We start from the raw sequence: 16,721 nt of genomic DNA, 5'->3' as shown, positions 1-16,721 counted from the left end.
GTGGGGGGGGGGCCGGACCCCCTGGACCTCCCCCCCCCGCCCCACCCCCACCACCACCACCACAACCCCTCCTCCTCCTCCTCCTGCTCCTCCACCACGTCCTCCTACTCGGCGGCGCCTTTCCCCCCCCCCCCACCACCACCACCACTACCACCAACACCCCCCGCCGTCTGCCCCTCCCCTCCCTGCCTCCACCTCCTCCTCCTCCTCCTCTCAGGCCCCGCCCCCTGCCCCGCCCCCTCCCCCGCCCTCCAAGCGCCACTGTCGCTCGCTGTCGGTGCCGGAGGACCTGTCGCGCTGCCGCGGCTATACCTGGAGACCCAGCGCCTCGCACGTCTGGACCCCCGTGGGGCCCGGGGGGGGGAGGGGGAGGGGGGGGAGGAGGAGGGGGGCGAGGGGGAGGAGGGGGCGCGCCCCCGCTGCCCCCTCGTCGTCCCTCAACTCCTCCCTCCACTCCTCCTCTAGCCCCACCTTCTTCAGCCTGGCGCTGTCGCCCGACTCCCCGCTGCCCTGGAGCCTGCCCTGGGAGGACGGCCCCCTGCTGGGGGGCGGAGGCGGGGGAGCGGCCTCCTGCTGCTGCTTCTTCCCCTCCCCCTCCTCCTGCTCCTCGTCCTCCCCCTCGCCGCTGCACCCCCCCCATCCCCCGCAGCCCCAGGCCCCGCCCCCGCCCCCCTCCTCCTCCTCCTCCTCCTCCTCCTCCCACCACCAACACCAACAGCACCACTACTACTACTACGGCGGCCCCACCAAGCCCCAGAGACGCTTCAGCTGTCGCCCGTCCTCATCCGCGGAGGAGGAGGAGACTACCACGGCGGGGGGGGAGGCGGGGCCTGCTTCCTGCCCCCGCACCCCCCTCCTCCTCTTCCTCCCCTCCCTCCCCCTCCTCCTCCTCCTCCCCATCATGCCCCGCCACCCCCCACCACCGGGGGGGGCTGCTCCGTCTGTTCGTCAGGAGGAGGAGGAGGCGGCGGCGGAGCGTCGTCGGCGTGCAGTACGCCCTCCTCCCTGCGGAGGGCGCTGCCTCCCCAGCTGCCCCGCTGCCACTCGCAGCCGTGCGACCTCCTGCTGCTGCTCAAGCCGGGGCTGAAGAGGAGGCGCGACCCCGACCGACCTTTCACCCGACCCGGACTGGACTTCACCAAGATGACACAGGTACGCTCCTTAGTGCTGCTAACGAATAGATGACACAGGTACGCTCCTCAGTGCTGCTAGCGAATAGATGACACAGGTACGCTCCTCAGTGCTGCTAGCGAATAGATGACACAGGTACGCTCCTCAGTGCTGCTAGCGAATAGATGACACAGGTACGCTCCTCAGTGCTGCTAACGAATAGATGACACAGGCACGCTCCTTAGTGCTGCTAGCGAATAGATGACACAGGTACGCTCCTCAGTGCTGCTAACGAATAGATGACACAGGTACGCTCCTTAGTGCTGCTAACGAATAGATGACACAGGTACGCTCCTTAGTGCTGCTAACGAATAGATGACACAGGTACGCTCCTTAGTGCTGCTAACGAATAGATGACACAGGTACGCTCCTTAGTGCTGCTAACGAATAGATGACACAGGTACGCTCCTTAGTGCTGCTAACGAATAGATGACACAGGTACGCTCCTTAGTGCTGCTAACGAATAGATGACACAGGTAAGCTCCTTAGTGCTGCTAACGAATAGATGACACAGGTACGCTCCTTAGTGCTGCTAACGAATAGATGACACAGGTACGCTCCTTAGTGCTGCTAACGAATAGATGACACAGGTACGCTCCTTAGTGCTGCTAACGAATAGATGACACAGGTACGCTCCTCAGTGCTGCTAGCGAATAGATGACACAGGTACGCTCCTTAGTGCTGCTAACGAATAGATGACACAGGTACGCTCCTCAGTGCTGCTAGCGAATAGATGACACAGGTACGCTCCTTAGTGCTGCTAACGAATAGATGACACAGGTACGCTCCTTAGTGCTGCTAACGAATAGATGACACAGGTATGCTCCTTAGTGCTGCTAACGAATAGATGACACAGGTACGCTCCTTAGTGCTGCTAACGAATAGATGACACAGGTACGCTCCTTAGTGCTGCTAACGAATAGATGACACAGCTGCTAACGAATGGAGCGTCGCAGTCCCCCCCGCCCCCTTTCATGGCGACGCCAGGCCCAGGAAATTAATCCCAATGCATTTTTCCTCATAGACATTTCAAAACGTATGTATTTAAAGACCTTAAGCGTCGTACGAAGCCAACTCTTGTCGTGACAAATCATGACAACACACACAATATTTTGGACCAAACAAATAATTACAAAGAAGAAAACCCAACGAAAAAAGTGTTGTAACCTGCCATTTTTTTTCTACTTTCTAATTCTTTGTTTGGCCCGAAAAAATTGTGTTTGTTGTCATGATTTGTCACGATAAGAGTTGTCTTTGTCCGCGTGGCGTATAAACGTCTTTAAACAAACACTTTCTGAAAAGTCTATGAGGAAAATTAACGGGGATTTCTTTCCCGGGTCTCTCGAGGGGGGGCGGGACTGTGACGCTCTATACCGGAAAACTCGCCCGTTTACCAAGTCGCCATGGTGACAATTCTTCATGGTTATGCCAACATGCTGTCTGCATCAGTGTAGCATAGTCAAACTCACAGCTGTTATAGTTCATTTACAAAGTGATCAAATTATTGTGTGCAATTATTAAATGGTCAGCTAGAATCTAGCTAGCGATACGGCCCCATTTGGTCCGCGAGCCATGCTCGCGCCTCGCAACACCTCGCAACGCCTCCTCTTTCCCCCGTGTTAAATGACAACCAAGGTTCATGTTTTAGGTTGTTATTAGAGAAAGTAAAAGATGAGTGTTATAAAATAATCATTTGCTGCTTTCTTTCGTTTTAGGGATTTTAGCTGTTGTTGACATTCGAGAATGGGGCTAAATATATATATATATTTTTTACAAAATGTTATAGCGATTAATTCTTTTATTATTTACTATAGTCCTACTAGACCCCAAGAAATTATATTTGACCACAAAAGATCACGGGATCTACTGAATGTGTCAAACTGACATGTTGAGCCTATTACAGTGTGGCTTACAGTAGGCCTCCTTCACATTCAGTAGATCCTGTGATTTTCTGTGGCCAGATGTAATTTATTGGAGTGTAGTAGGGCTATAGTAAATTAAAAAAAAGAAAAATCGCTATAACATTTGGTAAAGAAATACATATTTAATTTTAGCCCCATGCTCGAATGCCCCCGCCCCCTTGTCAAAAACAGCTAAAATCCCTAAAACGAAAGAAAGCAGCAAATGAAAGAAAATTAACACTCATCTTTTACTTTCTCTAATAACAACCTAAAACATGAACCTTGGTTGAAAGAAAACTGAAGTTGTCCTTTAAGTAGAATTTGAGATTCAGGTTGGGATTAGGTTAAGGCATTTATAAGTTCTTAGGTTTAGGGGTCGGAGATAGAGTTTTAACCCATTCCGGGCTCCCCTTTTGGTGTTATAGCATCACGTCGTGCTTTAGCTATTGAAAAATAGCAGATCTACAAGCTCATAGCGCGCCACCGAGTGGCGCGCTATGAGCTTGTAGGGTCTGCTATTTTTGAAAAAATCGAAGAACGACTGACATTTTTAGAATCTGATCTCAGGTCAGAATGGGTTAATCAGACCAGTGTGTGTCCAGTGGAAACCTCGTATGAATCTGATCTCAGGTCAGAATGGGTTAAAATGTTTGTCCTGTCACAAGTACTGTATACTAATACGTGTGTGTGTGTGTGTGTGTGTGTGTGTGTGTGTGTGTGTGTGTGTGTGTGTGTGTGTGTGTGTGTGTGTGTGTGTGTGTGTGTGTGTGTGTGTGTGTGTGTGTGTGATCACTGCAGACTCGTAGCTTTGACCCCCAGGCGGTGGAGCGTGGGGGAGGAGGAGGAGGAGGAGGGGGGGTCAGGGACCTGTTCCTGGACTACAGGCGCTCCTGTTCCCCCGCCGACCTCCTGGGACGCTGCTCCTCCATCGGACCGCTCAGCGAGAGCGACGAGGAGGGGGGAGGGGGGCCCGTGGAGGAGGGGGGAGAGGACGAGGAGGCGGGGGAGGGGGAGGAGGAGGAGGAGGAGGAGGAGGGGGAGGAGGGGGAGGAGGAGGAGGGGCCCCTACCCTCGTCGCAGCAGACTGCAGTGTTTGAGAGGGATTGTACAGAACTAGATCTGAACATGATAGAAGAGAACTGAACCTTTTTACCACCGTACACACACACACACGCACGCACACACACAAGTCTCACACACACACACACACACACACACACACACACACACACGTCTCACACACACACACACACACACACACACGTCTCACACACGTCACACATACACATACACACACGTCACACACACACACACACACACACACCAGGGGCTGGGCCATCAAGAAGAAGAAGGAAAAAAAGTGTTATTTTTCACCAAATAACCTCCATATCGATGATGATGATGATGATGATGATGATGATGATAAACGGTCTGCGTTCGGAAATAACGTTCTTAGAGAATTGTCGCACTAATTTTGCGAATATTTTAATATAAATAGGATGGTGCGGTTGGATAGCGGGCGGATAATTTATTTGCGGGTTTGCGAGTGACAAAAAAACCCTCGAATGAACGACATTAATTATAAAGGGTGAAAACTAGGCGACGTTCGTTAAAGAGTGTCTATAGTCGACTGTTTGGCTAATGAACCCATATCTGACACCAGAACACTCTTGACATTCTGAGCGCGTTCTCCCTGGGGGGACCGCACGTCATCTCCGACGGAGCATTAGTGGAACACGCGCTGCCTGGTGGTTATGGTCGGGTTCCGGGTTCGAGGTGGGTTGTCGTTTTGTCGGACCAATGACTAGTCTGAACTAAGTACTGCACCCCCCCCCCTCGTATGTCCATGTGAGCGTGAGCGTTCTCCGAACACCGCCAATATCAACGTATACGTTTCCGACAGCGGCGACGACATATCGATGGCTTTGGCTCGTTGGACGTGCCGTTTTGTAGAGAAAAGCAGAACCGTGGTACGGGGGCGAACGGGGCGAACGGACGAACCGAGGCCAATATTTTGAACGCACCGTAACCCATTCTGACCGGGCACCCATTTTGGTGTTGGCATCATGTTATGCTTTAGCTATTGAAAAATAGCAGATCTACAAGCTCATATCGCGCCACCGAGTGGCGCGATACGAGCTTGTAGGTCTGCTATTTTTTGAAAAATCAAAGAACGACTGACATTTTTTAGAATCTGATCTCCGGTCAGAATGGGTTCATCAGACCAGTGTGTGTCCGGCGGAAACCTCGTAGGAATCTGATCTCAGGTCAGAATGGGTTAAGTCTCACATCACCATATCGATATATAAGACGGAGCTACTGCCCAGCCCTCTGCGATCACAGTTAATTTTTATTTTGTGGGGGGTGGGGGATGGAATCGTTTTGTTTTTGGATAAATTCTCTTCCTCCCCCTGTCCCTCGAAGCCCCCCCCCCTTACCCTATCCCCCCCCCCCCCCCCCCCCCCCACCCGACGCTCTAATCCAATCACCAGGCCTTTCCTAGCCGACCAGCCAATCAGGAAGGCTCTCAGGAACAACGCCTCCTCTCATTGGAGCAGGGTGAAATTTGAAGGTTGATTGCCAACAGTTATGATGTGACCGCTGACCAATACTAACGTTCCAGAGTGAATGATGTACCTCCAACGCCTCATAAAGACAGCCATGTTTTAAGCACCTCACAGTAAACAAAGGGTTTACCGAGAGATTATACCATCTATTTGGTATTATTAATGTTATTATTTATTGTTGTTTTTTTGTTCTCTGCGACCGTAAACCATTCTTTAAACTATTGTGAAGATAGCCGAGCTACAAGCTCTCAATTCCATGATGCAACGCGAGCGTTGTGAGCATGTAGATCGGTTATTTTCTCTAGGTAATATTTGACAATTTGTTCATTTGACCATCTCTTTTTTTTCTTTTTCATAGTATACCCGGGTAGTTGATGATGACCTTTGACCGCAGTAATGGTCTTATTTCTGTTCATGTATGTCATGTTAAGAAAAGGTGTTCAAAAAGGTCTTGAAAGTCCTTTAATTGTCACTTTACAGACATCCTATATACACCTGTTACCCTTAGAGTATGTATTAACCCATTCTGATTGGGTCCAAACACGTGAACGCGCTGTGCCGTTGACTATCGTCATTGCACGCGTTCAACGTGTCATCATGAACGTTGCGCAATGATAGTCAACGGACCAGCGCGTTCACGTGTTTGGGGCAAAACTGAAATACCAAATTCGGCCACTATGTCCATTTGGCCTCAGGGATTCCTCCGGGTGCCGTCTCTATTCATATATACTCTTTAACCCATTCTGACCGGGCACCCATTTTGGTGTCAGCATCATGTTATGCTTTAGCTATTTAAAAAATAGCAGATCTACAAGCTCATATCGCGCCACCGAGTGGCGCGATACGAGCTTGTAGGTCTGCTATTTTTGAAAAATCGAAGAGCGACTGACATTTTTTTAGAATCTGATCTCAGGTCAGAATGGGTTCATCAGACCAGTGTGTTGTCCGGCGGAAACCTCGTATGAATCTGATCTCAGGTCAGAATGGGTTAAGTTGTTACCGTACGCTGGCATGCTTCCTGTTCAGGAGACAACGTTGCACATTGAGCAAACGACTTGCAGTTTTAACTCGTTCTGGAACGGGTCTTTTTTCAGCATTATGTTATACTTTAAATAGCAGATCTACAAGCTCGTAGTGCGGCCTTAGTCATGTAACCAGTCCAAACCAAAAACTGTCTAAACTAAGTTCTGCACCCCCCGAACTACAACATGACCCCCATCGGAAACTACGTAGTTCCAGAGACCCCACAGCTTGTAGATCTGCTATTTTTCAACAGCTAAAGTATAACATGAAATGCTTTAAAACTGTCCTGAATGTGTGACGGGTCTCTTGTATATCTCCATATATAGAGAACCGCCTGCTGGCCACGTCCACAACATGAGGTACGGGAAGCCCTGTTCGCTTCCTTTGCCCCCGGAAACGATTGCACGTCCTATGAAAGGAAGTCGCTGCTGTGTAACCCTTTTTTTCCGGTGAATAAATAACTGGTGATCCGGTCAAGTCCGGTCAAATAGCCATTCACTTAAGGCTCTTTCATAGTCTGGATTTTCGGTGGTGACGTGACCACCGAACTGCGGGGTGCATACTTAGTTTAGACTAGTCATTGGTTAGACATGGGTTAAGGTTAGGTTTAGGTGTGCTGCCCCGTGGGAGGTTAGGTTTAGGGTGAGGGTTTGAGATAGGTTGTAGGGGGTGCATACTTAGTTTAGACTAGTCATTGGTTAGACATGGGTCAAGGTTAGGTTTAGGTGTGCTGTCCCGTGGGAGGTTAGGTTTCGGGTGAGGGTTTGAGATAGGTTGTAGTTGTAGGACTAATGACTAGTCTAAACCAAAAGCTGTCTAAACTAAAGTACTGCACCCCCGAACTACAACATGACGTCACTGAGCCGCGGTGAAGAGAAAACCCCAGCCCTTCTCTCTGTTTTTACTCACCACCCGCTCATCCAACCACAACATTGGCGACATCCGAACCACCGCAGCGGTGGTCACCTCACCACCACAGCGTTGGTCACCTCACCACCCCGGAGCGGTGGTCACCTCAGCGGTGGTCACCTCACCACCACAGCGTTGGTCACCTCACCACCACAGTGGTGGTCACCTCACCACCCCGGAGCGGTGGTCACCTCAGCGGTGGTCACCTCACCACCACAGCGTTGGTCACCTCACCACCACAGCGGTGGTCACCTCACCACCGGAGCGGTGGTCACCTCACCACCGGAGCGGTGGTCACCTCACCACCGAAAATCCAAACTATATGAATAGGCCTTTAGTGTTGATGCTTCTGCAACCAGCGAAATGAAGGTTACAGTACGTTTTTTAACAGCGGGCGAAAGCCTTTCCGGAAGTGCATTATTTGTCAATGGGACCCCTACTGGCAACTACTACCAGTACTGCTACCTGCTACGATAGCAGGCGATGGTCGAAAAGTGGGCGGAGGAACGTCGGCCACGAAAAGATGACAATAATGAATCTTTCGGGGGGGGGGGGGGGGGGGGGACATCGGGGGGGACATCGTCCGGTGCAGGGGCGTGCACACAGACATCAAAGGGGGCTTCGGCCCCTGCCCTTTTAACCCGTCTGTAAAACAACTGCCCTCTCCAGACCAACGAATGCAGCATGCATTTACTATAATCAGTGACCAAATTTGACTGAGGGACTGCCATTGGATTCTTTTCTTCGTTGTTTCATGTCACATGAAAGCAGGGAATCATATAGCTTCAAATTGACATATTGGTTGTTCAGTTTGACCCACCCCAGTTTTGGAGATATGGCTTATAGGGTAATGTCTTGCAGAGAAACGGCGAGTTGAGAAAACAGACTTCACTTCTGTGGTCTCTAGCATTACACCTAGCTACATGTTAGAGCATTTATTTCATATTTACATGTCGATTTCAGCTCTAATATTTATTTGAGACATGCTCTAGTATGTGAAGAGTCTGCCTAGGCTATTAATTCATTTTGAAAAAAATAAAATAAAACGTTTTTTCTCTGGTGAAAAGCTGGAATTTGCGCGATGGCAGTCTCTCAGTCAAACCTGGTCACATATGGTGAAAGAATTATATAGGAAGCAATCTGATTGGTCACCCACCTTATACATCATTGTACAACAGGTCGTTTCGAGGAAGCAATCTGATTGGTCACCAACGTTTATACATCATTATGCCGTTAATTTATTTTGGGTGGTTCTGGTAAAAAAAAAGAAAGATCCCTGAAAAGTGATGTTAAAATAATGAATTGTCAAATAACAAACAAACTCACATTGGTGTGAATAGCGCACGATGCTATTGGTTAATTGGTTAACGATAATTCAAGCATTTTATGCCATTAAAATGCGGGAATCTTGCAGGGTTTGTAGAAAAAGAACTATTGAATGTGGTGCTGAGATTGATTGGTGTTTGTTGTGTATGTATGCAAATTACAGAACGCTGAAAGGACTGGTTATATGTACTGTACTAGAGTATTACTCCTGAAATACTCTAGAGTATGAGAGTATTAGTGCTGAAATACTGACTACTGGAATAGTAGTAGTGAAACACTGCAGTACCAAACACAGCCACAGGGTGACAGTATTGTAAGGTTCTCACACATTGTCATGTCAAGGACCCCCAAATTAATGTGTAGAATTTGTCCAGCATCTAAAAACTATGTTGTACAATCTGTTCTACTGTACAAGCAAAATGAGATATTATTGCATATAGCATCAGCATTCGGCGTCATGCTAAAAATATATGTAATTGGCCGCCGAACCCCATCTGAAAATATGTAGTTCCCCCAGAAGAAAATATTTGAGTTAAATACTAGCGTTCGCTCTGAAAGAATAGATATTCAAAGATTTGCGCCACGTTTTATACGATTTTTCATAGCAGATCTACAAGCTCGTGGCCTATGAGCTTGTAGATCTGCTATTTTTCAACAGCTAAAGTATGACATAATGCTTTAATAACTGTATTTTCCATTATGGCAACTTTGTTAATTTGTCTCACAATGCTCTTAAAACACTTAACTATCACACAATGCTGCCCTCTGGCGGTAAAGAGCAGTAACTGCTTTTAGGTTGAGTCCGTCATAGACGACCTGCTGTGTAACCTTTTCATGTCCAGGACCCCCGATCAGGATTCCCAACCATATTCTCATAACTTCATAACTTTATACATTTAAAGACACTGATACAAATCTTGACGTATCTTTTCAAATGTGAGCGTGGTAAATGGTGCATTTATTATAGTGCCTTTATTCAAGGCGCTTCACAGCGATTGTGCATTACTACGTTCACGCCATTCACACGCACACAATCATACACCGATGGCGGCGGAAACTATGCAAGGCACCAACCTGCACATCGGGAGCAATTAAGGGTTCAGTGTCTTGATCAAGGACACTTTGACACTAACACTAATCCGTGGGGTAATATTATATAATAATAATATGTGTATTTCCCTGACATGAAAATAGGTTGAGCTCCACTGATTTAGTGTTGTTCGCTTTTAATCACAGCTCCCCTCCAGTTTGAGTGTTTTAGTACATTGCAGTTTAAATGGTTAGTTCAGATTTTTGGACTCAAAGCTGTAGGAAATACTTATACCATAAATATAGTGGTTGGAATTGAAAAGGTATTAATTGGGGGGGGGGGGGGGGGGTGCACGCATTAAAAATAAATGAACCCACAAGCTATAGCATCATTTGTTATTATTGACCTATTTCTACCATACAGAGAAACCTTCGTTCAACTTTGACCTCTCTGTCACATGGAACTTTCTTTGTGTACCGAGTATCACTACGCCATCAGCAGCACAACACCATAGTTCCATGTGACAGGTGGGGTCAAAGTACAACGAAAGTAGCTCTCTCTCTCTCTCTCTATATATATATATATATATGGTAGAAATAGGTCAACAATACAAATGATGCTAGTTTCGTGGAAGAAGAAGAAGAAATGCGTTCTGGTAAATCAAGTTTACCAAGGGTAACTGGACTAAGCATCAGATACTTGTTTACAGCCAGGCCCACATGGAGCATTTCATGGTAGTGGTTCAATGCCTTGTCCAAGGGCACTTCAACGGTGGTAATTTTAACGTGTCGGACCGCTGATTCGAACTGGCGACCTTCCGATATCTAGCCCGCTCCGCAATCCACTCGGCCACCGCTGCCACTGGATGAATCCAGTGGCCACTGGATGAATCCAAATGGCCAGAACTACTTAAATATTTCACCAAAACCAGAGCAGAACTCCCACCACGGGACTCGGGGCAATCAACGAATACATTTCCAACCACTATATTAATGGAAAGTATGTCCTACAGCTTTTAAGTCCAACAATCTGAACTAGCCATTTAATAATAATTCCAGCGCCAGCCTGCATTGTATTATAACGTCGATTGACAGCAAAATCTTAAGCTCCTTTTGCTAAATGTGATTCCCACTTGAGCAAGACATTGCTACTCAGCCGCAGCGTTTCTGTAGTAGGATTTCAACCGACAACCCAAAGCCCACGTGCGATATGGTGATGCATTTAGTGTGGAAAGAAACCACAAGGAAAATGAGCAGGAGGCGGCTGTAACCCATTTAGGCCTGATGTCAAAGAAATCTTCAAAATCCTGACGGTTTTCTGAAAAACCGCATGTTTCTGTATCAGTGGTGCTCAATATTTCATGTCAAGGACCCCGAAAATTATATGTATTATGCCTCCGCCCTCCCCATCTGAAAATATGTTGTTCCAGGGACCCCCCAGAAGCAAAGATTTGAGTTAAAATGTTCACTCTGTAATAATATATATTCAAAGATTTGTGTCACATTTTCACGATTTTTTCAAAAATAGCAGACCCACGAGCTTGTAGATCTGCTATTTTTCAATAGCTAAATTATAGCCTGACCTAAGCAGAGACATTTCTGGTCTAGAGGGGCGAGTCGCGCCTCAGAAATGCGCGCACCCTGATTGGATCTCATCGATCTGTCCGTCACCCCCGGCCCCTCCTCTCCCCCCTAGTGCAGCGCTACGTCACATCATTTAGAGCGACGCCCACCCGGAAGGGTTGACTCCCACTTTTAGACTGGTTCAGCCCACGGCTTTTTCCAGGCTTTCATCTTTCGCGCAGACGAAATGAAAGCCTGGGTATCGAGGCTAGCTAAATTATAACATAATGTTTAAAACACCAAAAGTGGTTCCCGCCCAAAATGTGTTAAAGGTTATGTAGAAATACCAGGTAAATACAATGGCACAAAAGTATCACAGTTACTGTGGTACTATTTACCACACCCCAAGTGTTTCACTACTGCAGTATTGCACTACTCACAAGTGTTTCACTACTGCAGTATTGCACTACTCCCAAGTGTTTCACTACTGCAGTATTGCACTACTCCCAAGTATTTCACTACTGCAGTATTGCACTACTCACAAGTGTTTCACTACTGCAGTATTGCACTACTCACCAGTGTTTCACTACTGCAGTATTGCACTACTCCCAAGTATTTCACTACTGCAGTATTGCACTACTCACAAGTGTTTCACTACTGCAGTATTGCACTACTCACAAGTGTTTCACTACTGCAGTATTGCACTACTCACAAGTGTTTCACTACTGCAGTATTGCACTACTCCCAAGTATTTCACTACTGCAGTATTGCACTACTCACAAGTGTTTCACTACTGCAGTATTGCACTACTCACAAGTGTTTCACTACTGCAGTATTGCACTACTCACCAGTGTTTCACTACTGCAGTATTGCACTACTCCCAAGTATTTCACTACTGCAGTATTGCACTACTCACAAGTGTTTCACTACTGCAGTATTGCACTACTCACAAGTGTTTCACTACTGCAGTATTGCACTACTCACAAGTGTTTCACTACTGCAGTATTGCACTACTCACAAGTATTTCACTACTGCAGTATTGCACTACTCACAAGTGTTTCACTACTGCAGTATTGCACTACTCACAAGTGTTTCACTACTGCAGTATTGCACTACTCACAAGTGTTTCCGTACACAGTACCAGCATGGCAATAGAACAGATATGGTGTTATGACAATAGAACTGAACCCTCGAATGACGCACCACCAATCCTATCTCTGCTTGATTATGTTGTGAGGTCATACATGCCACCCAGGGTACTGATATGAGGTGAACATGCCACCCAGGGTACTGATATGAGGTGAACATGCCACCCAGGGTACTGATATGAGGTGAACATGCCACCCAGGGTACTGATATGAGGTGTACATGCCACCCAGGGTACTGATATGAGGTGAACATGCCACCCAGGGTACTGATATGAGGTGAACATGCCACCCAGGGTACTGATATGAGGTTTTACATGCCACCCCGGGTACTGATATGAGGTCATACATGCCACCCAGGGTACTGATATGAGGTGAACATGCCACCCAGGGTACTGATATGAGGTGAACATGCCACCCAGGGTACTGATATGAGGTGAACATGCCACCCCGGGTACTGATATGAGGTCATACATGCCACCCAGGGTACTGATATGAGGTGAACATGCCACCCCGGGTACTGATATGAGGTGAACATGCCACCCAGGGTACTGATATGAGGTGAACATGCCACCCAGGGTACTGATATGAGGTGAACATGCCACCCAGGGTACTGATATGAGGTGAACATGCCACCCCGGGTACTGATATGAGGTGAACATGCCACCCCAGGGTACTGATATGAGGTGAACATGCCACCCCGGGTACTGATATGAGGTGAACATGCCACCCAGGGTACTGATATGAGGTGAACATGCCACCCCGGGTACTGATATGAGGTGAACATGCCACCCAGGGTACTGATATGAGGTTTACATGCCACCCAGGGTACTGATATGAGGTGAACATGCCACCCCGGGTACTGCTATGAGGTGAACATGCCACCCAGGGTACTGATATGAGGTTGACATGCCACCCAGGGTACTGTTGTGAGGTTATTCATGCCACCCAGGGTACTGATATGAGGTGAACATGCCACCCAGGGTACTGATATGAGGTTTACATGCCACCCCGGGTACTGCTATGAGGTCGGCCAGTCACTGAAGCTGTTGATGTGTTTTTGAGTGTTGTCACATTCCACTGCAGTAACTAGAACAATTCTGTTCACAATAAAAAAATAAAATCTACATGCTGGACGAGCCAGCCAATTCCCCTATAGAGTCTGTCTTTTAGTGTGTGTGCGTGCGTGTAGTGTGTTGTGTTGTGTTGGCTTTTTTTTTTTTTTTACCACATTTACAATTGCATGACCTCCTAGATATCCCAGCAAGACCCTGGTTGTCTACCCACACAGTTTGGAAGTCAATCGATCGGGATGTAATATGGTAAATATCACACCTGTGTGCTCTTACATCATGACGTAATATAGACACTGCATATTTGCATAGTAGGCCTATATATATATATATATATATATATAGTCTATATTAATTGATACTATATGTAATATTCTGCATATATTGCTGCATATATTTTCGAGGAGCTAGCGCCCCTCAAACATCATGCAGACTCATTATACATCTTGATCACTGATTTGTATGAGTTTTGGACCAAATCTGTAGAACGAAAAGTAGCAGTGTAGTATGACAACAAACAAACACAATATATTTTGGGCCGAATTAAAGATAATTAATACAAAGACGAAGAACCAAAAAGTCACTGCCCTTCTTTTCTTCTTTCTAATTATTTCTTCTGCCCCAAAATATTGTGTTTGTTGTCATGAGTTGTCACGATCCGAGTTGGCTTAATTTGTTCGAGGCTTTAAATATTATTTTTCGTCATGAAAGGTGGCGGGCCGCGGGACTGCGACGCTCTATCAAGCTAATTTAATTGAGAGAGAGAGAGAGGCGCACGCATGCACGCGCACACACCACGACAACACAACATCCATCGCTCTCTCTCTTTCCGCGCGCACGCGCGCGCTCTACATAAGCATGGAATCTTATTGCGCAAAGCGCATGCGTGACGCACGCCAAAGCAGGAAGTAAAGGGCCAAACGAATGTTACGTTCACAGCGGCGAAACAAACGGTCGCGGTGAAAAAATAAATAATATCAATAATAAAAATGTCTTCAAAACGAGTGAAAATGTGTCAAACGGAGTCTGTTAGGCGGTCGATAAATGAACACATGATGGCGGTGGGAGAGGAGATACTGTGTGTTTTGGAAAGCCAGCAGCGTGGCGCCGCTGATGTCTGTAGTGTGGAGCTTAATGTCAGAGTGTTTGTGTTGGAGCGCCTCCATGCGGCAGCAGGGGTGATGTGCAACCTATTCCAGACAGAGATGGACTCACTGCTGGACGTGATGCTACAGCCACGCATCAAACTACACAAAGCAGGTTTGTAAATGTTGAAACACAAAAAACTACAAGTTCCTACAATGACTAGCGGCTAGCTGTTAGTTAGTGAAACTCTACGCTCCTAGCCTTGATAATTGATTGATTTATTAACAGTTGCAGAATTACAGTACAACTCAATACAAAAATTGTTAACTGTGAGCGACACCATAAAGCATTACACTTGTTTACAATAGGGGCTATAGGGCCCACCATTTTCAATTCATCAAATAAATAACTGGTTCCATGAATTGTCAGGATATCCTAGCCCCTCTCGGCACCCGCGTAAATGTTTCTGACATTTGGATGTTTACGTCTTTACGGAGGGTCCCTCTCCAGTTCGTAAGCCCACAATAGGACGCAGCTGTACATAACCTCCGTTGCGGCCGTGCTGCGCTTTTTTGATTGGGGTTAGCTGTTTCAAAAGAAGCATATAGGAGCTATAGGAGACAAAGGAAACGTCAGAGAATTTTCCTTTGGCACAGAAGCCGTTAAGCCGTTTGTTTGACCGTTTTGGCAGCTCTGAAATTCTCTCTTCCTTCCTTCCTTGACTTCCTTATTGACATCCCATTGTACCGCCTCCAGCACCGACAGTGGCTAGCTGAGACAGAGCAGATCAGAGGCACGAACGTAGGGACGCGCAGCTAGCCACTAGCTAGCCAGCTAGGTTGTGGCCTCCTGGTGGCGCTATAATAGGCCAATGTGAAAAGGGTGCCATGTGTTCTCACACCATTGATGGCAATTGGATGATTTGAGGCATTTTGTTCCAAAAATGTGTTTTGCAAAAATCCACCTGTTGGTGGCGCTATAACAGGCCAATGTGAAAAGGGTGGGATATATTCCTTAGCCTAGTAGGAAAGTCTGTGAAAGATTTCACGTAAATTGCACGCTGCGTTCATGATTTGAGGCTTTTTGTTTCAAAAGGGCCAATGCTGCAAACTTTGAAAGCCAATGCTGGCCAATTAGGATGGAATATGAAATAACGGACAGATCTATCTTGAACACATGAGATAGTGTGTAATGATTTGTGGGATTTTTGGACAGAATCTGGACGAGTCAAAAAAAATGTTTTTCAAAAGTCTGCCTCCTGGTGGAGCTATAACAGGCCGTTCTAGAAATGTTGGCATCCAGGGTGTGTGTGTGTGTACCCGTCTAAATACTTCACTATGATACCCATGTACCCGTCTAAATACTTCACTAAGATACCCATGTACCCGTCTAAATACTTCACTAAGATACGGTGACCCATGTACCCGTCTAAATACTTCACTAAGATACCCATGTACCCGTCTAAATACTTCACTAAGATACGGTGACCCATGTACCCGTCTAAATACTTCACTAAGATACCCATGTACCTGTCTAAATACTTTCCCCCTCACTGTATATGTTTTTTCCCTTTTGCCTCCTTTTATGGTGATTTCCTGTTTTTGGTTATATATTTATGAATTGAAAAGGGTGGACCCTATTGTAAACAAGTGTAAAAGGCATTATGGTTGATTAATTGATGATTGAGTTGTGCTTGAAATGTAATTATCCAAACTGTTAATAAATACTTCAATCAATCAAGTGCCATGTTTTCCCCAATGCAATCTTATGGCAGTATACTGAACATGCGGACGGGGTTTGACTGGCCACAGGCTGACTAGTGGTTTAAAGGACAATTTTAGTTTTTTTTCAACCAAGGTTAGGTTTTTATCCCCCCAGTAGGCTACCTTCACATTCAGTAGATCTCGTGATCTTTTGTGGCCAGATGTA

The 16,721-nt window shown here is 46.7% G+C and overlaps 1 pseudogene across 1 annotated transcript; it reads left to right on the top strand.

Moving 5' to 3' along the window:
* The first annotated feature begins 213 nt into the window (after window positions 1–213).
* On the top strand, window positions 214–5,126 carry LOC310856158 (annotated as a pseudogene). The gene is made up of 2 exons (XR_014571037.1): window positions 214–1,152; window positions 3,870–5,126. The product of XR_014571037.1 is annotated as an uncharacterized misc_RNA (transcript).
* The last annotated feature ends 11,595 nt before the right edge of the window (window positions 5,127–16,721 follow it).

Source organism: Protomyctophum parallelum (assembly GCF_964188405.1).
Source record: "Protomyctophum parallelum genome assembly, chromosome: 1".
In the NCBI taxonomy this organism is placed as follows: domain Eukaryota; kingdom Metazoa; phylum Chordata; class Actinopteri; order Myctophiformes; family Myctophidae; genus Protomyctophum; species Protomyctophum parallelum.
This window is presented reverse-complemented; position numbering and strand designations above follow the sequence as displayed.